The sequence below is a fragment of the Tamandua tetradactyla genome, chromosome 22, assembly GCF_023851605.1.
Source record: "Tamandua tetradactyla isolate mTamTet1 chromosome 22, mTamTet1.pri, whole genome shotgun sequence".
Taxonomy (NCBI): domain Eukaryota; kingdom Metazoa; phylum Chordata; class Mammalia; order Pilosa; family Myrmecophagidae; genus Tamandua; species Tamandua tetradactyla.
Genome location: NC_135348.1, coordinates 17,864,342 through 17,889,613, shown reverse-complemented (window position 1 = coordinate 17,889,613; position 25,272 = coordinate 17,864,342). Strand labels below are relative to the sequence as shown.

The window sequence follows — 25,272 nt, the reverse complement described above, 5'->3', positions numbered from 1 at the left end:
AATGCATGTATCTTTTGACCTAGAAATTCCATCTCCAGTTATTTATGTTGCAAATATTCCTATAAATTAAATAACCTGTGTATAACAATATTCTTCACAGTTTTATCTGTAATTATACAATGTTGGAAACAATCATAAAATCTATCAGTAGGAGTCTGATTTAAAAAAATGAGAGAAGAGTCATAGTGAAATACAATGCAGCCTTTATAAAAGAATAAGAATATATTTAGAAAGAAGCTCAAGATATGCTGCTAGAAAGAGAAAAAAAAAGTTGTAGAACAGTTTGCACAATATGATTCCATTTGTGTTTTTAAAGGTGTGCTTTTATATGCATAGATATCTCTAGGTTATGCCAGAATTTAATGGTGGTTAGTCAAGTGAACTAGGACTGGGTATGAAGGAGGCTTTTACTTTGCATTTTACATCCTTCTATTTGGGAAAAAAAAGACCTAGTTAACATTAGAATATGCAAACAAAAAGAACTAAGCCTGAAAAACAGAATGAGTGACAAATTCTATGACACTGCAGTGTTTGAGGAGGTTATGCATGAGAGGGAAAAGAATTCAAACACAGAGAGACATCCATACACATGTTCATATGCAGAAACATGGGCACTGTATTTCTTGGGAGTGAAGGGGGGCTTTATTGAACCAAGGAGGAACTTTAAAGTAGCAGCAAGGGTGCAAGAGCATAAGAACAGGAGCAGATGAAACATATCTTCAAGCAGTCTTTTTCAAACTTTTTTATTCTAGTAACATATAAACAATATAAAATTTCCTCTTTAACCACATTCAAATATATAATCCAGTGCTCATAATTTACATTCACAATGTTGTGCTACCATCACCACCTCCATATCCAAAACTTTTCCATCATCTTTTACCTGGCCCCTTGCTCCCCTAACTGGGTTCACAGCTGCTCATAACTCACTTCCCCAGCAGGGTTCTGCTAGCCTGACTACACATCAATTGTTTTACACTCAAATGTGTATCACCATTCTTCAAGAATTTATATTGACAATCTATGCACTTCCATTTAAGTTTAACAAATTGCAGCACATTTCTTAAAGCACATTCAGCAAGGTCCACCAGACGAATGTGGAGTCAGTGCCAGATGTCCCTAAATAGTAAGTCTGCCTCCAGTGTTCCAGCTTTAGAAAGTGCTTCTCTTGTATTCTTATACTTTTATACTCTCATGCTCTTACCAAAGGACAGATCTGTCCAGAGTGAGGACAGATCAAATGAAATTACAAAGTAGAAAACATTTACAAATATCGTCTGCCCATTTTGCTTTCTCCAGTTTGAAACCACCACTTCCACATGGCTTCTTCGGTATATGCTCTGCTGAGTGGTTTTTAGGTATGCCCAATTTGAGGCTCTGACTTAATGTGACCAGTGGTTTGGAGCTATGTACCCCAGAAAGGCCAGGATCTTTTAATCCATTCTTGTGGGTGCAGGCCTACTGTGGGTGGGACCTTTTGATTAGGTTGTTTCCATGGAGATGTTTCCCACCTTATTCAGAACGGTTCTTAATTTTTTTATTGGGGTCCTCTATGAATAGAATAGAAGGGAGAAAACACAGAGACATACAGAACCCAGAGAGATGAATCAAAAGAAGGACACACAGAGAGAGAAACACCCCGGAGAGGCTAAGAGAAGACCCACAGGACACAGAGAGCTCAGAGAGATGTCCCCAGAGAAGTCAGCAAGGATACACAGAACCTAAAAACAGTGGAACCCAGGAGCGAAGGACCAGCAGATGCCTTCCCATGTGACAAGAGGTGTCCCAGATTCTGGCAGCCTTTTTTTCATAGGAGGTATCCTCCTTGAAAAAGCCAACCCATTTCCGGTATATTGCATCCCAGCAGCTTAGCAAACTGAAACACCAACCATCCCTGTTTGGCCAGGATTTTCCTGCACTGAAAGTCCCATGTCCTGGGGAACCCCTCAGTCCCCAAACAATCCAGAATGTTGGCCACCTTATCTGACCCTGAATTTCATTGAACTGTAAACCCAAGCCTAATTCTAAACCCCCAAGGAAATTTCTACTCCTTTCATATTGCTTCTTCCCTCACTCCCACAATATTCCAATCAAAAGAGAACATCATTGTAAAGTATAAAAGATCACTCTTATATTTCACTGCTCCTCATTTTATAAACTCCAACCTCTCCTGTTTTCAGATGCCTGTTACATAGCACGAATTGATAAAAAACAAAAAGGGTCCCACAGTAAAACACAAAAACTTCCCTCTAAGGGAGATTATTTTTCACTATAAAACTTAGAATGCAAAAATTATTTTTCTGTGAATTTAAAAATTTTATCAGAAGGCATCAGAAGACCGATGAGGTAATGCCATTGAGTCCTGAAGGGGTGGTTGGAGGTACCACTTATTTGCACCAGATGGCAGCCATGAGCTCTACTTCTTTTGCTTCTGCCTAAGAGTCTGAATTGAGTTAGATTTTTCTCAGTTCAAAGTCATAAATCAGAAATGTCCTTAGAGTGACCTATGGATGTAAATTACCAGAATTTATCATCTGCTGTTACATATGTGGGATCCTTCCTGATGCCCTGCCTCAGAGAGTCATTTATTAAGTGTGTTCAAAAGGACGTTTTCCTTTGAGGCCCCACAATGTGGTCCCTGCAGTGGAGAGCCTGTTTCCCATGCGTAATAACATACCACTCTCTGGACAAGGGACGCAGATGAAGGACGCTTGGAGGAAAATGACAAGGAGGAAGAGAAAAGGGCTGCCTACTACAGCCCACGTCTTAGCATCTGGTACAACCTCGAAAGTGAATATATAAATTGAAGATAAAAAAATGCATCATCTTAAGAAGTTCCAGCTCTCTTGGCTTCCTAAATCATCAAAATTGAGTAATGTCGATCTTTATCTGCCCTTAGAAAAATGTCCAAGGTTTTTTTTTTTTCCTGTCCATTTACTCTATTTTATTATAGAGCTGAAATAGGTCACAATCTAATCAGGCTACACTGAGATATGTAAAGAAAATAGAGCGTCTTTATTTGTCTATAATCTAGCTAATATTGTTTAACAACTTCCCACCTTCATCTTGGATACAGCAAAACTTAAAACTGCCGAAAAATAATACCCGGTCACTTCTTATTAAGCAGTCCACTTTCAGGTTACAGTAAATCTTTTCATGTAGAAGTTCAGACTTGAAGAGTTTCTTCCCCTCCCCCTTCTCCTCCCCAGGGTAGCACCTTGGGATGGTGGGAAGAAAACCTGGTCTTTCCTGGGGACCTTGGGGTGTTCCCTGAGTCCTTGTTGGCCTCTGAGCTGAGGGTGTATTTATGCATCTGATCAGACTCACCCTGCAGACATCTGCAGCTGATGCCTGCTCTCTCTCCATTCCCTCAGTTATGTGGTCCTACCCCAGCTCTTTTCTCAGCTGAATATCCTCCCAGAGTCCGGCACAGATCCCCAGTCCAAAAAGTGTCAGCCTCTGGTTTCAAGGTCACCTCATCCCCGTTGCAGCTGCGTCTCTGGCAAGCTGGCCAGCCTCCCTCACCCTGCATATGGCCAGAAAGGACATCTCGATGCCATCAAAGGAAGGGCAGTCTCCAAGGGACCCAACTAGGTCTTTCCTCTGCCTAACCAACTCAGCCCGAACTTTGCCCCATTGTGGCTGATCAGAGTGCCAAGTAAGAAAGGAGGCGAGGACCCCTCTGCATTTGGCTACACACACACACACACACACACACACACACACACACACACACATAACCATTCTGGGATTTTAGCCTGCGGCAGGAAAGTCACGACATATTCTGAATGCTGATTGCTCCCCTGCCTCCCTGCTCCTCTCTCTCCTACTTTTCTAGCCTCCACACAGAGAGCTGTGAGAAAACTGTTTTCTTTTCCTTTCTGCAATGGACTTTCCAGTATCGTCTCCAATTCTTTCGGAGGCCACTAAGCCCCCCTCTGCTCAGCCATCAGAACTAATTATGACTTTAGGGCTACTTTTTTCTGCTAGACCTCATTCTTGATATGCAAAAGTTAGGACTTTGTGAAATATCTAAAAATAATGAATTCATAGAGACAGAAAATAAATTAGAGGTTGCAAGGAGATGGGATGAGGGGGAAGGGAAAGTTATTGCTTGGCAGGTATAGAGTGCACGTTTTGGAAATTGTTTAATCATTTTTTTAAGTTGGAACTTTGGAATAGAAATTTCCATCTCTGTTCAAAAAGCCTGACTTTCAAGACATTTGCCCCATCATAAAAAAAGTGAAGTAACTTAGCAATATCTCTTTGTTCTATACGGTATCACCTTTACCTTATCTGAATCAATAAGCCTAGTTTCTGAGTTGAAGATTAAAAAAGAATAAGAGTTACTCAAGTCCTTTGCTTATTTTTTTTCCTTTGCTCATTTAATTTAAAGGTTATTTGTCTTTTTGTATTTGAGTTGTAGCAGTTCTTTTCATATTCTGGATATTAAACCCTTATCACATATGTTGTCCTCAATCATTTTCTTCCATTCTATAGGTTGTCCTTTCACTTTATTGATGGTGTATATAAAAGCTTTTAATTTTGGCTAAGTTCATTTTATCTCATTTTTTTTTTTTTGCTTGTGCTTTTGGTGTCATGGCTAAGAAATACTACCAAATCCAAGCTTATGAAGGTATGTCTCTTTTTTTCTAGTAGTTGTGTGGATTTATCTCATATTTAGGACCTTGACCCATTTAGTGTTAATTTATACATATTACGGGAAGTAGAGGTCTAATTTCTTTCTTTTTGGACCACTGTTAAGGTTAGCCATAGAAATGATATTCATTTCTGGGCTCTCAATTCTATCCCATAGGTCTATGTGTCTATCTTTATGCTGGTACCAAACTGTTTTGATTACTGTGGCTTTGTGGTAAGTTTTGAATTTGCGAACTAATAGACATTTCTCCAAAGAAGGTATACAAGTGGCCAATACACACATGAAATATGCTCAACATTACTGGTCATCAGGGAAATGCAAATCAAAACCCCAATGAGATACAGTTCACAACCACTAGGATGGCTATAATTTAAAGGAAAAAAAAGCAGAAAATCATAAATGTTGGTGAGGGTGGGGAGAAATAGGAACGCTTATATATTGCTGATGGCACTGCAGAATGGTGCAGTCACTGTGGAAATCAGTTTGGCGGTTCCTCAAAAACTTGAATTATTATATGATCTGGCAATTCCACTTCTTGGTAAATACCCAAAAGAAATGAAAGCAGAGACTTGAATAGGCATTTTTATATCATTTATAGCAGTATTATTCACAATAGCCAAAAGATAGAATAAACCCAAGTATCCATCAGCAGATGAATGGATAAACAAATGTAGCATATATATACATATATATATATATATGTATATATATACACACAATGGAATATTATTCAGCTGTAAAAATAAATGAAGTTCTAAAGCATGCTGCAACATGGATAAAACTTGAAGACACCATGTTGAGTCAAATTAGCTAGAGAGAGAGAGACAATTATTGTACAATCTCACTTTTATGAATTACCTTGAAAATCCAAACTTAAAAAACACAGATGGTGTTTTATAAGTTACCAGGGGCAGGGCAGGGGAGAAGGCAGACTAGGGTGAGAGGGAATAATATCTTAATGGATGAATAGTTTCTCTTTTTTTTTTAATTTATTTTTTTATTGTATAGAATAACATATATATAAAGCAAAGAAATAAAAAAAAGCAATAGTTTTCAAAGCGCTCTTCAACAAGTGGTTACAGGATAGATCCCAGAGTTTGTCATGGGCTATCGCATGATCCTCTCATGTTTTTCCTTCTAGCTGCTCCAGAACATAGGAGGCTAGAGGGCTTAAGTACTTTTTTATCATCACAATCGACTTTTTTTCCTTCTTTTTTTGTGAAAAATAACATATATACAAAAAAGCTATAAATTTCAAAGCACAGCACAACATTTAGTTGTAGAACATATTTCAGACTTTGACATGGGTTACAATTTCACAATTTAAGGTTTTTACTTCTAGTTGCTCTAAAATACTGGAGACCAAAAGAGACATCAGTTTAATGATCCAGCATTCATATTCATTTGTTAAGTTCTATGTTCTATGTATAATTCCACCATCATCTTTGATCTTTCCATCCCTCTCTTTTGGGTTGTTTGGGCTATGGCAATTCTAAATTTTTTATATTGGAAGGGTCTGTCACTATATGGGGTAGGGAGATGGAATTATCTGATGTTCTGGGGAGGCTGGGCTAGGTTTCAGGACTTAGCTGGACCAGGAACCAATCTGGAGGTTGTAGGTTTCTGAAAAGTTACTCTAGCACCTGGAACCCTTCTGGAATCTTGTAAATTGCTCTAGGTGTTCTTTAGGATTGGCTGGAATGGAATGGCTTCTTTTTAAAGAGATGAAAAACGTATAATCAATGTCTGTGAAGGTAGCACAATACCATGAATATAATTAATACTACAGAATTGTACACTTGAATGTTGTTAAAATGGGAAACTCCGTGCTCTCTACTGGTTACTGCAACTTAACATTTAAAAAAAGGAATGTGGGGTGGGCAATGGTGGCTCAGTGGTAGAATTCATGCCTGCCATGCCAGAGACCCGGGTTCAATTCCCAGAGCCTGCCCATGCCAAAAAAAAAAAAAAAAAAAAAGAGGAAAGAAAGAATTAAAGTGACAAATTAATAAAAATCATTTTCAAGTATTGAAAATATTATCAGTATTATAGGGGATAAAACTCCATATGTAATGTGTTAGAATAGGACCTTGCACAGAGCAATCACAGATATTATCAGTATTAATATTATTACTGAATGCAAAATAGAGGTCTGTGCACCAGAGATCAGGAAACAAAGAATAGATTGTCATATTGGGACTGATTATTATGAAAACGTATTATAACGACCTAAAATATCTTATATCTTTTGAATTTTCATTTTTTTAAATATTGACAATACAGAAAGTGACAAAAATAGTTAAACATGAAATCAGAGCATAATTTGTATCTGTTTTATGGAAGTACTTGATTCAACATCTGAAATTATTAACTTCCTATTTTTCATATTTTTTTGTGTTCATTGGATGATTAATTAATGTTGTACTTAATAATTATACCAAAACTTATACTGGCTTTTCCTAAATCAACATAAACAAAGCCAGTTGCCTCATTGCCTTAGAAAATAAGGGACAACATGGGGCATAAAGGATGTTAAAGCAGCTATTATTGACAGCTCAAAGAACAAAATCATTGTAAACGAAAATCACTGACAGAAAATCATTGACTTCTCATGGTAGAGCCCATTTTGGTGGTGAAGACAAAGAGAAGCTACAACATTAATGACAGTTAATAGAAAATCACCTCCGCTTCAAGTTTTATGATCAAAACATTCAGGTTGAAACATACATGTTGTTTCTGTTTCAATCAAGGTTAACAATTGCTAGACCCTGTCCTTCGAGCAGACAGGCCTGAGTGTGAATCTGCAGGGTGAAGCAGCATTAACCTCTCTGACACTGGTTTTCCTAACCCAGTGGCTCTTGTTTCTTCAGTTATTATGGATTTGATGCTAATACTTCCAGTCTTCCAAAGGACGTGATTATTGATGTCACCTAACCTCTGAGAATAATTACATTCTTCTCTACAAAGAACCCAGTGTCCTAGAAAATCGATGTCAGTACGACCTTATGAGAGTAGAGTAAAATAATCAGTATATTAGAAGGGAAAAGTATGGTCTTCAGCCATTAAGATATTTCAAAGGCTGTATCATTTTAAAACAACATACCAATTTGGGGTCTACTTTCCAGAGGTTTGGATTTCCCAAAAAGCACTCATGGTTAATTGTTGTGACATCTTTAGGCATCATTTCATAAACCTGAATGCCTCACGGGGCTTCGTGGGGTCACAAAGAAGAAAACAGGTCAGAGAGTGGCAACAGTGACCAGTAATTCATTGAGCACAAGACGCTACCAGAAACATGGCCAGATACCCTCGGAAGACAAAAAAGAGTCTTTACTAGGAGAATTCTGGCCCCATCTGAATTCTTCCTGTCTATCTGTTCGTTAAAACAGTGTTTTTTGTGGTGTGCTCTGGGGCCGTGGAGGTTCTCCTGTAGGGCCCCAGGTGTCACGGTGAGGACCACGTAGACAAGACATTTATATATGGGGCTCCAGTTACTGTGGGGAATAAAAGGCTGGTCGGGAGAGGTGTCTGTTTTTAAAAGGTTGTTTTGTTTTGTTTTGCATGGCACGCACCGGGAATCGAACCCAGGTCTCCAAAATGGCAGGCGAGAAGAACTCTTCCTTTTAAGCATGCAGGGCGGTCCCAGGAATCTGTCTCTTGCTTCACAAATCTTTGGATAAAACAGACCTTGGAACTATTCCTCCCACCCCACCATCCCCCGCCCCCCTCCCTTCAGGCTGGACCCTCCAATTCCCTCTCCAGGTACCACCTCGGAAGCCATCTTCTCGGCCATCCCTTGCTTCCCAGACCAGGTAACCATTTGGGGAGGCGGGGGTAGATCCTTATTGTCGATAACCAGCTACGTCAGAATTACTCTCCTGAAAAGTAGGCCTTCACCAACCACTTGGTCAACCTGCACCTATGAGCCTCCTACACCTACCTCTCTCTCTCTCTCTCTCTCTGGGCTTCTATTTCCACCTCAACATTTTGGCCCTGAAAGTCACGGGCCACTTCTTTCACCAGTCAGGATAAGAGAAGCAGGAGGGCGTCTATCTTGAACGTGCAAAACCAGTGCAGTGGCCACGCCCTCTTCCGAGAGCCACAGAGGCCGACCCACGAGGAGTGGGGTAAAGCCCTGGCCGTGGGGGCCGCCGTGGGGGCCGCCGTGGGGGCCGCCGTGGGAGCCGCGGTGGGAGCCGCCATGGCCCTGGAGATGATCCTGAACCAAACCCTTTTGGATCTGCATGACGTGGGTTCTGCCAACACAGGCCATCATCTCTGTGGCTTTCTAGAGAGCTATTTTGTAGACAAGGAGATGAAACTCATTAAGAAGGTGCGCCACCACCTCATCAGCCTCAGCAGGCAGATGGCCTGTGAGCTGGAACGGGCTAGTGTCTCTTCTGAAGGCTCACCCTCAAGTACAACTAGAAACCTTGGGAACCCAAAAGCCTTTAGGGGGGGCCCTCCATATTTCCTTGGCATCCAGGCTTCTGCCTGAGCCCCTCCCTCCAGCCAGAAGAATCTTTTTAACCAACTGCCTTGCGGCCCTCTAACAAGCCAGGAACCAAGTGTAAACAATAAAGCTTTTTGCAGGAAAAAAAAAAAGTTTTCTAAGCCCGCTATCTTAAGCCTTATTGTATAATCATAATACATGGAGGGAAAAACAGTACCTATTATTCCCAGTTGTACACATCCTCCAAACCAGTGTGAATCTGGAGCATATGCTTTGAATCGTTGAAAGATAATTGCGCTATATAAACACCTAGAATAGACCATATGCAAAAATATTTTTTAAAGTTTATTTTTAAAATAAAAATAATAACTTAGAATACCAGAGGTATACCCAAGGTGCTTGGTGCATTTAGTTCCAACAATTCACATTTGAATCACTGGAAAATTTAAGAAAAAAAATTGCCATGCCTCCAATCGAAAAGATTCTGTTATAATTGGAGGGGAGTCCAGGAATCAGTACTTTTTATATTTCCCAGATGATTCTAATGTAGGGTGGGAGTTGATAACCCAGTAACAGAAATATGCAGAGAAAGAGAGACCGTATACACCGAGAGCAGTGGAGCAGAGTCCTCTTACAGAACCCTGCAGCTTCCAAACACCCGAAATGAACTCCATGTACCAGATTCATTTGAAATCCACCGAAGTGTCAGCTGTTACTCCTAAATAGCAACAGAATAAAAATTAAAAAAAAAAAAAGCCATAGAACTATGCTACACAGTGAGCCCTAAGCTATACCATGGACTATAGTTAATTCAATTATTAAAAATGTGCTATTATCAATTGTAACAAATGTTCCACACCAATACAAGGTGTTAATAATAGGCTGGTAAAGGGGAATACTATATTTTATGCATGATTTTTCTGTAAACCCTCAAGTTGTCCAATAAAGAAAAAAAATGGTGATGGGAGTAGCTTCCATCCCTGTGTTTCTGTCTGATTACATTTCCATTTGTTTTAGTGCAGCATTTCCAAAACTTAAAAGGTCACTGGAGAGACTTGATAAAACTAGAGATTCCAGGCTCTTCCCTTACAGATTCTAATTCATTAGGTCTTTGCTACAGTCTCGAAATTTGTATGTTCATTAGGCACCTCAGGAGAATTACAATTCAGCCAGTTTGGGAAACCCTGCTGTAGAATCTAAATCACTAAAATGGCTTTTAGTTCCATCTTACAATTTCACCCAGCTTCAATATATCATATATATCATTTCTAGAACAATTCTTCTATCTTGTATATCCATTATGCCATTTATTGCTGCCTGGCATAACCTGGTTCCATGTTCTTAGGCTGTTGAATGAATGAATGTGTTCTTGTTTGAATTCCCCTCCCCTCTGGAAATGGAGTTCCAGGAACTAGGACTGACACAGAGAGGGTGAATCTGCCTTTAGACGGCAAAGTATGGAGCTAAAAAAAATAATCCAAAAATAAAAATAAAGAGATGAAGTCATATTGGAAGTCAAGCATACTAAGGCAACTAAAAGGAGGATGCTCAAGTCCTCTTGGGGGAATGGTGAGAAAGGGGGAAAGTTCAACTTCCCCAACTGGAGAACTCTTGATATTCTTATTAGCAGTGGGGACAGACAAAGCAATAGGCTGAGCCCCCAATCTTGGGGGTTGTTCATATTTAATCTCACAAAGGATGCACTAAGCCTACTTAAAATTAGGCCTAAGAGTCACCCCCAGGACAACCTCTTTTGTTGCTCAGATGTGACCTCTCTCTCTCAGCCAACACAACAAGCAAACTCACCACCCTCCCCCTCTACATGGGACATGACTCCCAGGGGTGTGGACCTTCCTGGCAATGTGGGACAGAAATCCTAGAATAAGCTGGGACTCAGCACCAAGGGGTTGAGAAAACCTTCTCGACTGAAAGGGGGAAGAGAGAAAAGAGATAAAACAAAGTGTCAGTGGCTGAGAGATTCCAAACAGAGTCAAGAGGTTATCCTGGAGGTGATTCTCACGCATTAAATAGATATCACCTTTCTAGTTAAGGCATAACAGAGAGGCTGAAGGGAACTGCCTGAAAATGTAGAACTGTGTTCCAGTAGCCATGTTTCTTGAAGATGATTGTATAATGATATAGCTTTTGCAATGTGACTGTGTGATTGTGAAAACCTTGTGTCTGATGCTTCTCTTATCTACCTTATGGACAGAGGAGTAAAACATATGGATTAAAAATGAATAAATAATAGGGGGAACAAATGTTGAAATAAATTGAGTAGATTGAAATGCTAGTGATCAATGAAAGGGAGGGGTTAGGAGTATGGTATGTATGATTTTTTTTTCTGTTTTCTGTTTATTTCTTTTTCTGAATTGATGCAGATGTTCTAAGAAATGATCATGATGATGAATGTACAGCTATGTGATAAAAAAGAATGTTCATATTGTATGTTGATTGTTTTTATTAATAAAAATTTTTAAAAAAGGAAGGTGCTAGCCCTTTACTCCTACAAACTTGTATACCAACTAAGAAGAAAAGGATGGCAAAGACCCCAACAATATGACATTTTTGCATACTTACTACCAGATATTTGACATATATAATCTCATTAATCCACAATGTATATGAGATTTATATTGCTGTTGTCCCAATTTACAGAGACATAGAAATTTAGCTTAGGTGACTTGCCCAGTGTCACCCCACTGTCACATAATAGAGAACCAAGATACTCTGAGCTGTTCTGTCTCCCACATACAGAGAACAGAGCAAATGAGCAAGTTCAGGAAGAACAATGACAGGGATACCTGGGGTGCTTCCCCCAAACAGGAGACTCAACTCTGAGCTTAAGAATTTTTGTAAGTCACTTGCTCCCTCACCTGAAATCAGGGAATGAGATGACGAGAGAATTCAAGTTGTGTGCTATTCTTGGGAATTTGTGTTTAATGTTGTATTTGTTTTTTTTAAAAAAAATAGTAAACTAAACATGCGCTGATTGAATGCAATTTATTTTAAGTGATTTGATTCCAAGGTTTGAGATGTTTGTTAGAATCATCTTCATTGGCTGACAACTGCAAGACAAGAATTTTGATACCTAATGTAGATTCCATATTCTATTTCATGTTAGTTTTTTATCATTATTCTGAGAAATAGGGCCATTCTCTTTCATATGTCTCTTGCAGCAAGAAGTTCATGAAAAAGTATAATTAATACAAAAAACTGGTGTCTCTATTTTTCTGAGGAATGTGGAAGGAAACCCTTTAAGAAATAGACTATACTAAATGGTATTAGTGGAAAACGAATGGACTCATAGCCAAACAAGCCAAGGTTTGCCTCCTGACCTCTACTATTCACGAGCTGTATGGCCTGGATTACTTATTTTACCTCTCTGAGCTATGATGCTTAACCTTTAAGTAAGTAGAATATTACCTAAATACAGGTGGACAAAAACTATGGCCATAGGTCAAATCCAGCCCCCCTGTCCTTTTTTTATTTATTGTGAATAACATTTATACAAAAAAGCAATGTATTTCAAAGCACATCACAACAATTAGTTAAAGAAGAGATTTCAGACTTTGGTATGGGTTACAGGTCCACAATTTTAGGTTTTTCCTTCTGGCTTCTCCAAGACACTGGAGACTAAAAGAAATATCAATATAATAATTCAGGAGTCATACTCATTTCTTAAATCTTATCTTCTCCTTTATAACCCCACCTTCTCCTTTGATCTTTTTTTTATTTTTTATTTATTTTATTATTATTATTTTTTTACATAGGCAGGCACTGGGAATCGAACCCGGGTCCTCGGGCATGGCAGGCAAGCACTCTTACCTGCTGAGCCACCGTGGCCTGCCCGATCTTTTTTTTTAAATTATTTCTTCCTGATATATATTATATATTCACATACCATGTCATCATCCAAATTATACAATCAATGGTTCACAATATCATCATATAGTTGTGCGTTCACTACCACAGTAGACCTCCCTCCCTCTTTTCCGTGAAAAATAACATATATACAGAAAAGCAACAAACCTCAAATCACATCTCAATAACTAGCTGTAGAACAGACCCCAGAGTCTGGCATGGGCCACAATTCCACAATCCCAGGCCCCCACTTCTAGCTGCTCCAAGACACTGGAGACCAAAAGAAATATCAATATAATGACTCAGCAGTCATACTCACTTGCCAAACCCCACTACTTCTGCACAACTCCACCATTCCCCCCTGATCCCTCTCCCACTTTCCAGGGGCACCTGGGCCATGCCCATTCCAACCCCTCCATGCTGGAAGGGCTGTGGACAACATGGGCTAGGAGGACAGAACCAGTCGATGCTCCAGGGATGCCTGAGCAGATCCATCTGCTCTGGGGACCCATCAGTGGCTGCAAGCCCCTGGAAAGCCAACTTAGTGCATGCAACCTATGCAGAGCCCATACAACGCCCCAGGTATCCTGTCCTATTTGTTAAGGCCCTACAGCTAAGAATGATTATAACATTTTTAAGGTTTATTTTAAAAGGAAAAAGAATATGTAACTGAGCTCTTATGTGACCTGCAAGGCCTAAAATATTTACTCCCTGGCCCTTTACCAAACAAATCTGCCAACCCCTGACCTAAAACCATGCTGAAACCATCTGCTTAGCTTATAATAAGGAACAAAGCCAAGATGAGATGCAGACCCTATATTTTAATGTGTCTCTCTGACTAAGCTAATTGACTAGCTCCCAAACAGCCTCTCAGCACTTGAAATTCAAATGTGTGCCTCAGCAACATTTCAAATAACCAGGATTACTAACAAATGGGCAAAACTTCAAAAGTTCATTCTGTGAAATGCAAAGATCTACTCCATGTTGAAACTGTCTGAATTATTACTAAGCATGGTATAGTACAAAGGTTTAAAAACAGGGCAAGAGAGGGAACTTGAAATTCATTGTCCTCCAAACTCTCACGCAGAAACATAAACAAAGTAAACCCTGATGTTGTTCTTGAGGGGAAGGATTAAGGATGCATTGGGCTGAACCGTTATTGACCTTTTCCTTGACCTCCCCCCACCCTCATCCCAGCCCCCCTTCTCTCAAGAGTCTCAACAACTCCTTGGAGATCAGTTTAAACATCACAGATGGAAAGAAAAGAAGGTGAAGTTTGGGTCTTGAAGGACTTCAGCCACTTACTACTTTTATGAGCTTAGGCAAGTCTCATAACTTCTCTAAACCCCAGTTTTCTCAGTTCTGAAAAGGAGGCACACATAATTTCCAAAGTTGTTTTTAAACTTGGTGTTAATGTATATAAAGTATATGCCCATGAATACTAGCACTTAGCAAATTCTCCTGATACAGGTTCCAGTTGACTACCAAAAGCCGTCTTGTGTGAGTGTGTGTGTGGATGATTTGAACAAAATTAGGTAACAATGACGTGACTAAAAGCATCCCAGAAATGCTGTATAAGGAGGTAACTACATTATGAAAATCTGAAATTCCCCTCATCGCTAGGGGTAGAAAAAGTTGTGTCTCAGCCAAAACTTGTGGAGCATGACATTGTCCGCCCCCTCACTTGCTGTTTCTGGTTAAGGGAAATTTGGCTTCCATTCAAGAAGAGGGGGACAACAACAAAAACAACTCCTCTGTAAAACAGAAAGGAAAATGAGTCTGACAGATTTATTCCCTTCTGCATTTCCTGCTGCTGCTTCCCATGACTGGCTCTCCAAAGCAAGGCTGTGTCCCAGGAGAACAACCTCTCCAGCCTGGCAGCCCTCTCTGAGAAAGATCTTTCTCTTCCTTTCATATCTTGAATTTTTTAAAAAATATTCTGGAACCCAAACAAGCCCCAGGTGTCCTTTGTGTCTAATACTAACACGTAATATTCTCTTTCTTCTGTTTTCCTAAGGCTTTAGAAAAAAAAAAAAGAGAGGAGAGGATAGTTGTAAAGGCTGCAGGACCACGAATGGGAACGGGGGAGAGGTCCCAAAGGGCGGAAAAAAGCCATGTGATATTTGTAGAACAAACAGAAATAATGACAAACTAACACTTTTGAAAAACTAGGACCATTCTCATTCATGTGTCTGTTTAAAAATGTATGTTTTGTAAGTACATGTAAGTGATACCCCAAAGACAGATTGAGGAGATTGGAGATAGGCATGCACATAAGTGCAGACTCAGGCAAAGGATAAAATGATTCCATGGGGGCAGAATGGTGAACTAATGTATATTACATGTCAAAGTGTCTGCCAATTGGGTATGTTCTTATAAAGAATTAATGTTTCACTCACATTCAATACAGTTGACTTGCTCCAGCTGAAATGGACCTAGATAGCTATTTATTATCCAAATGGCTTTAACACAATATTCTCCACCCTGCAGCTGAAGTTATTGAGGCTAACATGTGGTATTCATTAGCAGAAATTCTGGAGTGTGCTTGCTTAGATTTTAGGCATATAACTTTGCAATAAAATTTTTCATTAAAAAAAAATGATTTATTTGGAATCCCCTGAGTTCTGCCACCAACATAGGGGAACAACACCCATTTTTTTTCCTTTGGCCTAAAACATACATTTCATTGACTTTTTGATGGGCAATTACATTCAGATATACCAGAGTTCCTTTTGCAAACAAATTTCAAATAATATTTAAAATAGCCTTTCTGGAAAATCATTTAGGAGGAAGAACTCAATCTCTGTTGGAAGTACACAGAACAGTGATTTTTATACCCAAGGCATTTAATTCTCTCCTACTTTTTCCTCCTCCTCCTCTTTCCTAACTTCCCATCCCACTCCCACTCTTCTACTTGAGAATTATAATGACAAAGGGAGGAAAAAGTGTCAATAATCTAAAAGCAAACTTGTTATATTTTATTAATTAGCAAAATAGTATTTGATCATCTTTCCATATAACTTAAATTTTACAATCTATTTTCATTCATTTCTTATTTATTTTCACAGTAGTAAACAAGGTCCTAAAGAAAATTTGGAAAACTCCTGTGGGAGTGAGGTATAGGGAATAGTTCATTTTTTCCAAAAACATTTACCTCCAAAATGGAAATTTTGGGAATTCATAATTTTTAAATAAAGTCATCAGATATTGCATACCTTACTTAAAACTTTTGTTTCACAAATTCCACAATAATCTAAGGCCTTTGCAACAGAAAGGTGTCATATCAAATATGAGTTTCTAATCATGATACATTTCTGTGTACTGACTAAAAACAATATTTTATGTACTAAGAAATGATGAATATGCAACTATGTGATGATATTAAGAATTACTGATTGTATATGTAGGATGGAATGATATCTAAATGTTTTGTTTGTTAATTTTTTTAATTAATAAAAAAGTTTAAAAAAAACAATATTTTACCTTTTTCCCTTTTAAAATTATGATTTCTAAATTTCTAACAAATTAATATCTATACACTTTAAAAAGCCAAATAGTGAAAGCTAATGGGTACTAAGTTTCTTTAAGATGACAAAAATACTCTAAAACTTAGATTGAGGCACAACTCTGTGACTATACAAGAGCCATTAAATTGTACACTTTAAATGGTATGTGAATTGTATTTCAATAATGCTGTTTAAAAAAAAAGAGTCAAGTAGTATTACAAAACTTTTAACAAAAAAAGCAGTTGCCTGTGCCACTTTTTATATCTAAAGTCCCACTCTCTAGAGGCAACTACTTTCATGTTTTTTTGGATTTACCTCCATATGTCTAAACATTATTTAGCCTATTTTTTATATAAACTTCCTTAAATGAGATATAAGAATTTAGTTATTTACACCAAACACACACACACAAATACACACATATGCACACTTTCCCTTTTCCTCCCTCATCATCCCAAATAAGACCTAGCACAATATTTTACCAAATCAATATTTTATCATGACTATATAAAGGTTGTGCAGACATGAGCCTTATTGGCATATAATTCCCTTTTATGTACAAACTTTGTTTTTCCAAGAGTTAATAATTTTGTCAGATTTGGGGAGGTGGGATTTTTTTTTTGGAAGGGAATGCTTCTCTTTCTATGTGGTCCTTTTTTCTAGGTAATTCTTTTTAGGTGTAATTTATCTCTCAAAAGATCTCCAAGAGAACTGGAGAATACATTTCAACATAATAAAAACATGAAGCAATGTGTCCATTTCATTTTTTCTTGGAAATACTCATCTTAGAGCCCGCTATCCTCCCACTCCAATCTGCATTTGCAGTCTTGGCCTACTGCACAGCTGTTCTTTTAGGATATCTCTTCACCATCATCTTGGGAATTCCCTTCACCTCTCAGGATTCTATGCTGAAGCTACTCTTTTCCAGATCTCACATCTTCCCTTTTCTTGATGCACTTCCTTCTTTTGTTGGCATGTCTCCAGTAGTTTCCTGAGAAAGGAGACACGGGAGGTTTATTTTTTGAAAACTTGTGTTGGGGGTTGAATCCATGGCCCCCACAAAAGACATGTTTAAGTCCTCACCTCCAGTATGGTGGGTGTGGCCCCATTATAAATAGAACCTTGAAAGATATTATTGTTACTAAGTTGTGGCCAAACTGAATGATGGAAGGCCTTGACCAATGTAGCGGAAGTCTGTATAAGAAAAGGAAATGGGGTGCAGAAGTAGAAGCCCTCAGTCAGTGGAAACCAGAGGCGCAAACTCAAGGGGAAAGAGATTCCCATGTGATGGAAGATTGCCAGAATGCCGCAGACTAGGAGAAAGCAAGCCCTACCAATCCCTTGTTGTTGGACTTTTAGCCTCCAAAACTGTGAGACAATAAATTCTTGTTCAAACCAACCAGTGTATGGTATATGTCACAGTAACCCTGGCAAACTAAGAAAACATACTTATCAGAAAATGTCTTTATTGTGACCTTCCTTGAAAAATAAGTTGGTGCCTCTTTAATTCAATATTGGAAATAATTTTTCCTCAGGATGATGGAGCCATTTCTCTATTATCTTCTAGACTTAAGGATAGCTATTAAGAAATCTAATGTCATTCTGAGGTCTAATCCTTTATATATAATTTGTTTTTCTTTTCTTTCTGGATATTTTTAAGATATTCTCTTTATCCTCCCCACCACCCCCTTGCCAATTCACAGTTATATGTTAAGTTTTCCCATTAATGTTCTAGGGACTTAGTGGATACTTAGTGGAACTTCATATTCTTCCATTCTGGAAAATCTCCTTGCTTTATTTTGTTTTTAAATAATTTATCTCCTTAACTATATTGCTCCCCCTTTTTTTTTTTTAGACTACTATTAATAAGATGTTGGACTACCTGATTCAATCCTTTAGTTTTCTCATTCTAGTCTCTTTTGCTCTGCTTTTTGTGTGTGGTGAATGTTATTCCAGTGATTAGGTGACTTTACCTGGCAAAGTTGATGGGATATCATCCCCATGACTACAGCATGGTATATAAGACTGTGCCTTAGCAGACCGTGAGAGATTATCCTCCCTCCTTGATGAAATGAGCAGCCATGTGGCTAGAAACTGTGAGTGAGTGGTCTCTCGAACTACAGGCAGCCCCTGGGAACTGTAGGTGACCTCTCGAACTTGAAGGCAGCCTCCATCTCACAGCCAGAAAACGTACAGGGTCCATAGTCATATAGCCTCAAGGAAATAAATTCTGCCAACAACTTAAATCAGCTTAAAAGTAGATCTTTCCTCAGTCGAATCTCGGATAAGACTACACCCCAGCCACAGCCTAAACTGGATGACCCTGAAGCAGAGTAACCTACCAAGCCATGCTTAAACTACTAACCTACAGAACTGTGAGATAAAAAATGTGTGTTGTTTTAAATTGCTAAATCTGTGATAATTTGTTATGCAGCAATAGAAATACACTGGATGACTTCCTTAACTTTTTTCTTCAACCTTTTTGTAAGAAATTTTTAAATTCTTCTATTTAACTTCCAATAGTTATTTTTGTTCTTTGTGTTTTCTTTTTTTTTTTTTTCTTTTTAATTTTAATAGCATGAAAGTCTAGTCATGCAGCAAGGGTAGGGTAGGGAAAATGATCTTAGGGGTTCTTTGTAATATATAGCAAAAGTAGCCACAAAATTTCTCTCATCCCTGTATCCACACCTTTTGCGGTATAACCTTGTAACTCTTCCCATGAGAATACAGACTGATTTCCTTAATCCCTTAATCTGGATCGGTCTTGTGACTTGCTTTGACCAATAGAAAGTGACAGAGATGATGGTATACCAGTAGGAGCCTTGGCATCAATAAGTTTTCCATACTTCCACTCACTATCTTGGGACCCCTGCTTTCGTCTAATGAATAAGCCTATATAAACCCGTTGGTGGATGAGAGGCCACACAGCTCAGAGCTAAACCAACCCAACTGTACCAATCAAAGCCCAGAGCTATGAAAGAACCCAACCACAATCGGTAATGCCTCTTGCCAACCCAGGAGGTGACTTAGACGCATAAGCAAGGCTGTTCTAAAGCCAGTCTCCTTCTCTAAGGAAGGGTGAGGATAGAGTTGTCTCCCGTTTTGGGAATCTGTGGTAGTAATCATTTTACTTCTTGAATTCTCCCTCAGTATGTCATTAGGTTTCAGCTTCCTAAGCTGAACCATAAAGTTGTATCTTTCAGATTTTTATTGTCAACTCTTAATTGATGCATATCTTCTCCCAGGCAACTCCCACTATGCCCTCCGAGCACTTTCTAGTCCTCTTATCCTACTAAATTTTCTGCCACTTATCAGGGTTTCCTAATGGGATTCCACAGAACCCTACAATTCTGTGATACATCAGAAGGGATTCTGTGAAAGACATGGATAAAAAATGTAAGCATTAATTTTGAAATTTTGCATTCTAACACACATAGTGATGGGCGGTGACCAAACAGCCCTGTTAGAAATTTTGTTAGAGATCTTTCTGCCCCATATGGCAGTGGAGAGTAAGACCATAAGTTTGGTTTGCATCCTCTCTGAACTTTTGGGGTGAAATAGGAAGGCAATTCATAACTGGTGAGTACTGAACTGCACAGACAGAAGAACCGTAGACTAGCCATGTCAGCCTCTCCTACTGAATTATCCCCTAATCTCTCCATATGCATGACCAAGTAACCTAGAGAAGAAAATAATCTCTACTAGTAAAATAGAGCATCAGAGGGAAATTTTCATTCCAAAGAAGGAATTTTTATGCACTGTGACTCAACTTCTGCCACATGGCTTTTCTTATAAACATTCCATGGATTCTTTAAATTAGAGAAATGTATTGAGTGTTTTTATATTCTTCACTCTTTTCTTGTTTGTGTGTTTGTTTAGTTGTGTGTTGTGACCTTATGTTTCAATCTTTATTAGCATTTGTGTAAATATGACTGATGTTCCGTTGTGATGATTTTTGAAAATGGGTAAGAGATGGAAGGGGAAGATTCTAGTCCAAGGGATAGGGACAATTCACGTAAGGTTAGTGATGAGGACTTATAATCTTCTGAATCATTTCACTGTTTCAGTGCAACGAGTGGCACAATAAAAAGAAAAAGGAAAGCAGGTATCAAATGCAAGGACAGAAATCTTCTCATTTCTAGAAAAAAATGAAATCTGTGTATGCTTATCTTATGTGACCCAAAATTGAATATATGTGCAACAAATATAAGCACAAGGGTCACATTTTATTTTTTTGAAATGAAGGATACATTTCATTTTAAAAATTTTTGCTTTCAAAAATAATGATTTATGCATATAAACACCTATAAAAGAAATAATACATGCATATAATAATGTCTAACTCTATATGTGTATAATAATTTTGGAGCTGTACTTGAGATTAATCGTGTCATTCAGTAAAAGTTGTTTCTTTAAAATCTTGAATAAAACTGTGCCATAGACCATATTTTTATTCATATCACTTTGGGTTGTGGTATTAGTAGATTTATTATTCAACATTGACAATAAATTTTCACATTGAATATAACATTAATTAAAATCAATGTACAGCTTTTATTTAAATTGAATCTATGGAGCTTACCTTTCATAAATTATATTACATTTTGGCTTAAGCCATTTATTTAACAGAAATTTTTTGTATTTGTCTTGTGAGCTTTAAAATTTATGAAAAAGAGGGAAAGACATTAATTTAAGAAATCTAAGCTTAACAGCCTATATTTTTCAAGAAAGATCGACTGAAAGTCATTTTTTTGTTTTAAATAGAGAAAATTGGTGTTGTAGTTTGCTAGCTGCCAGAATGCAACACACTAGAGATTGATTGGCTTTTAATAAAAAGGGAATTTATTTCATTAGTTCTTCAGAGGAAAGGCAGCTAGCTAACTTCCAACTGAGGTTCTTTCTTACGTGGGAAGGCACAGGATGGTCTCTGCTGGCCTTCTCTCCAGGCCTCTGGGTTCCAACAACTTTCCCTGGGGTGATTCCTTTCTGCATCTCCAAAGACCTGGGCTGAGCTGCAAGTGCTGAGATGAGGAATGCTGAGCTGCTTGGGCTGTGCTACGTTGAGTCTCTCATTTAAGCACCAGCCAATTAAGTCAAACGTCATTCATTGCAGCAGGCACACCTCCTAGCCGACTGCAGATGTAATCAGCAACAGAGGAGGTTCACATACCATTGGCTCATGTCCACAGCAACGGAACTAGGCACCTTCACCTGGCCAAGTTGACATCTGAACCTAACTACCACAACTGGTGTCTCACACACCATATATTTACATACTGTACCTCATTAGCATCTTGTCTCCATAAAAACTTGTGGTGTTCTTTCAGCCTATGTGGACTGAATAATGGCCCCAAAGACCTCCGTGTCTAATGCCTGAAACCTGTTAATATGTTAACTTAAATGGCAAAAGGGACTTTGCAAATGCGATTACACTAAAGATCTTGAGATGAGGAGAGTATTTGGATTATTCAGGTTGGCTCAATGTATGAGAGGAAGACAAGAGGGTCAGAGTTGGAAAGAGATTTGAAGATATTGAACTGCTAGCTTTGAAGATGGAAGAAGGGGCCTCAAGCCAAGGAATGCAGATGGCCTCTAAAAGTTGGGCAATGCAAGAACCTCTGGAGCTCCAGAGAGAGAATGCAAACCTACCAACATATTTCAGACCTCAGACTCTAGATAATAAATATGTAAGATAATAAATTGAGTTGTTTTAAGTAACAAAGTTTGTGGTTGTTTGCTACAGTAGAATAGGAAACCAACAGATAGGCCTAATTGGATAAGGGTTTATTTTAAAAATCAACTAGAAAAAAAAATTTTTTGTATGCTGAATGGCGGGGGTCACATTTCATTCTTTTTCCACGTGAGTATTCCCTTATTGCAGCACCATTTGTTGAATTTTTGTTCGTTTTGGGTTTTTTGTTTGTTTGCTTGCTTGCTTGTGATTTGTTTGGGAAGGGCATGGACCAGAAATTGAACCCAATTCCTTGCTTGCATGGTAGGCAAGAATTCTACCACTGAACTACCCTTGCACCCCCAGATAATTTTTTAAATTGGGAAAGAAAATCTGAGTTTCCTCTACCCAAATCTATTGATTTACTTTGTGTGGTTCATTTGCTATGTGGGGAAGGGGAATGGCACAAAAGGAGTAGGCTAAAAGATTGACCAAAACAGATTCCCAAGAGAAGAGCATTCTCTATTCAAAAGATCACTGAAGGTCGGTGTCAATGTGTCTGGCCTTCATGTCTCCATTGTCAGCCACCACTGCTGCTGTAATCATTGCAGCCCTCGGCCTGTTGCATCGTCGCTACCTCCTGGGACAGATATTTTATGAACAAGCAACAGAAATCAGTGCTAACAGGGCAGAGATTCAAAACTCAGAAAAGAGATGAAAAAGAGAAATTCAAGCCCACAGTATTCAGGGACATACTTGTCCGGGGGCTTGATGAGGATGGTGATGACCTTGAGGCTGTAGCCAAGTTTCTAGACTCTACAGGCACAACATAAGATTACTGTCACCATGCAGACACACTCTTCCATATCCTGGTGGCTGGCAGTTTGCTGGCCCCTGGAGGAGCATGCGCAGATGATGGTGACAAGACCAAGATGACAAAACACTGTGTGTTTTCAGCAAATGAAGATCATGAAACCATCTGAAACTATGCTCAGGTCTTCAAAGAGCTCAGAAGGAGATACAAGTATTTGGAAAAGGCGTTTGAGGATGAAATGAAAAAAGCTTCTCCTCTTCCTTAAAGCCTTTTCCGAAACATAGCAGATAAAATTGGCAATGCTGTTGGGGGTCCTGCTGGGCAATGGCACTCTTTCTGCTGCCATCCTCACCAGTCTCTTCACTGACGACTTAGTCAGAGAAAGCAATGTGGCCTCATTTGCTGTCAAACTTTTTAAAGCATGGATGACAGGAAAAGATGTCTAGTTTAAACAGCCTCTAGTCAAGACGCTGTTTAAACTCTTTCCAATTAGCAGACAGAGCATGATCATTTTGCTGAATCTTTCATGGATGCAGGTGTGAAGCAGCTTTTTTGATTCCTCTGAGTCCAGGAGCCCCTAGACGCCAGGAAGGAATTCCAGAAGGAGCTCCAGGAAAGTCTTTCTCAGGAGTGCCCAGTCAAGGAGATGGTGTTCTGTGTCAAAGAAGTGAAGAGGAATGATCTTCCAGGAACAGTGGTGATTGGACTTCTGGGGACCTGTATAATGAATGCTGCTGAATGGAACGAAAAGTAAGAACTTGTTGCAGAGCAAGTCCTTAAGCACCTGAAGCAATGCGCTCCCCTCCTGGCTGTGTTCACCTCTCCAGGCCATTCAGAGCTGAATCCTCCTCCAGAAGCTTCAGGAATACTGTTACAACAATATCTATTTCATGAAAGCCTTTCAGAAGATTGTGGCTCTGCTCTGCAAAGCTGGCATCCTGAGTGAAGAAGTGATATTGAAATGGTACAAAGAAGCACAGGTTGCCACAGGTAAATGTGTTTTTCTGGACTAGTTGAAGGAATTGGTTGAATGGTTACAGAATGTAGAAGAAGGATATGAATCAGAAGGTAAAGAAAATTGGATGGCTCAACAGAACACAATACTAGGTTACCACACAGCGCTTCTGAGTGGGAATGTTGAATCATTTGGGAAGAGACACTTGGCTTCTGCATTCATAAAGGAAAAATTTAAAAGATAGGCTTCCCTTGTGCAGAGGGGGAGATGGCTTTTGCTTTTGTTCTGTCCTGTTTTCAATGGACCCCTGAGGTATCAGGTACTGTACTTGGGACTCTACATCTCACTCACTATATGCTCACTTAAAGCCATTCAACAGGACTCAAGTAGGAATCTGAAAATTAAATACTCAGCAGACTCCTTTATTAGCTGAATTTTTCAGGTACTGTGCAGTAAGCACCCCACAGGTGTCTATTACAGGGCCACTTGGGTAGTTGTGACTCTGCTTGTGTATGTAATTTGACAAACCCATATTTTTTAAATAAATGGCTTAAAAAAAGATCATTGACAATTATTCTTGGATTATTATACCTACAAATCACTAATCCTGCTGACCTACTATGAGCAGATATAAAGATGTTCATATAAGGATTCCCTGAGACCCGATCATTATTTTAAGGGTTTACCCAGGTAAAAAGATTGAGAAAAGCTATACTGTGTGTATTTATTTGTTCATTGTTTTCCCCACCCATCCGCCTACACAGACACTGCGGACGGAGGGCACAGCCTTTGCTCACACCATATCCCCCCTGCCTAGAACACTGCTCAGCACGTAGTCAGCCCACAGTATGTGATCAAGAAATGAATGTTGAATGATGACCGTGTTTTTTAATAAAAAATCAGAAACATACTCTGATGGAGGTCTGAAACGAAACCTGACGTGGAATGACCCCTGAAATGCATGATGCTTAAAAATCCAGAATATAAAGTTCTATCCATGGGCCTCTGTCCTCAAGGGGCAGTTGGAAGAGGATGCACATACACAGTAGAATCAGTTCTTTCAGAGATTGCAAACTAGGCATCTATTTTTCCACTCTCTCAAAATAGGGCCCCACTTTCTATTCTGTATAAAAGAAATTGATCGATATTTGAAAATTAAGTGAAGGAGAAGTTTGGGGGGCTTCTGTCTTTTGGTTTCTACCTAGAGAAAGTTTCGATTTTATAAAAATTAAATCAGCAGAAAATTTTGATAGTGATACCTCTTCAAATGAAACTGCTTTGATGGAAGTTTCATTTGGTATCAGTTGTATCTAATGAAGTGTTGACTGCTTCCTCCACTGAAACTGGGC

At 38.9% G+C, this 25,272-nt stretch overlaps 1 pseudogene; it reads left to right on the top strand.

The window, feature by feature from the left end:
- The first annotated feature begins 14,041 nt into the window (after nt 1–14,041).
- LOC143665990 (eIF5-mimic protein 1 pseudogene) lies at nt 14,042–24,167 on the top strand (annotated as a pseudogene).
- Nucleotides 24,168–25,272: the final 1,105 nt, after the last annotated feature.